Genomic DNA, 980 nt, shown 5'->3' with positions numbered 1-980 from the left:
TAAATAACTTGGCGAAAATCATGTATTTGGTAAATTAGAGATTTGAGATTAGAACTTAGGGTTTTTCCTAATTTATTTTCTATAACATGATGTCATGGAAGGTTTTTATAAGAGAAAGGGGTGGGGTGTGAGCATAATAGAGAAAACAGACCCTTGTAGAAACCAGAGGTCTCTGATGAGAAAAAAACTGTAGTGATAGCTTAAAAAAGAAGATGGTAAACTGACCTTATTGTCTAGCTAAATAAATATTTTTCAGGCAAGTTGGAAAGAAAATGGCAGGAGATCAAGGTAGACAATCTAGAATTGGAAAATATAATGATTTTTAAGAAAAGAGAAAGAAAGATATTTGCAAAATCAGTATGAGAGCTAAAATTCAGATAATAACCCTGTAGGACCATATAACAGGTATTATTTTTTATTCTAGAAGCCAGAGACCTGTTAAGTTTTGCAGGAGCCATGGAAGCTAGAAAGCAAAAAAGCATCTCTGCTGAATCAGAGCTGGGGGTGGTGTCTGAGGATCATACCCAGAGATACAACTAGGAAGCAGGTCTGTGAGTAGAACTGAGAATCCCACCACCTGTTCCTAAATCTTCACTTAAGATGTTTGAATAAATTTAAGCATTTAATAGTCAACTCCTCATAGGTAGGCATTATTATTCTTATTTTAATGTTTAAGGAATCTGAGATTCAGAGAGCATAAGTAAATCGCCAGAGGTACCATAATGTGTAAGTTATAGATCTAGGATTTCAGTTCAGGGTAGTTTGCTTCCACAGTCCATGTGATGAAGGCAAAGAACTAGAATAGTATGTCCTAAAGTGCCACAACAAGCCTATCTAGGATTAAGCTGGTGTAAGAAATCAATGCTCTATAAACTTGATCACCTTGGACTAGAAATGCAGGCAAAGAATGTGCTAGTGTGGAAAATAAAGGGGACAGATGAGTATCAGAAACAGTAGCCCAGAAAGCAGTCTTTCAGTTC

This window comes from Propithecus coquereli, unplaced genomic scaffold (assembly GCF_000956105.1).
Source record: "Propithecus coquereli isolate 6110/MARCELLA unplaced genomic scaffold, Pcoq_1.0 Scaffold83, whole genome shotgun sequence".
NCBI lineage: Eukaryota > Metazoa > Chordata > Mammalia > Primates > Indriidae > Propithecus > Propithecus coquereli.
This window is presented reverse-complemented; position numbering follows the sequence as displayed.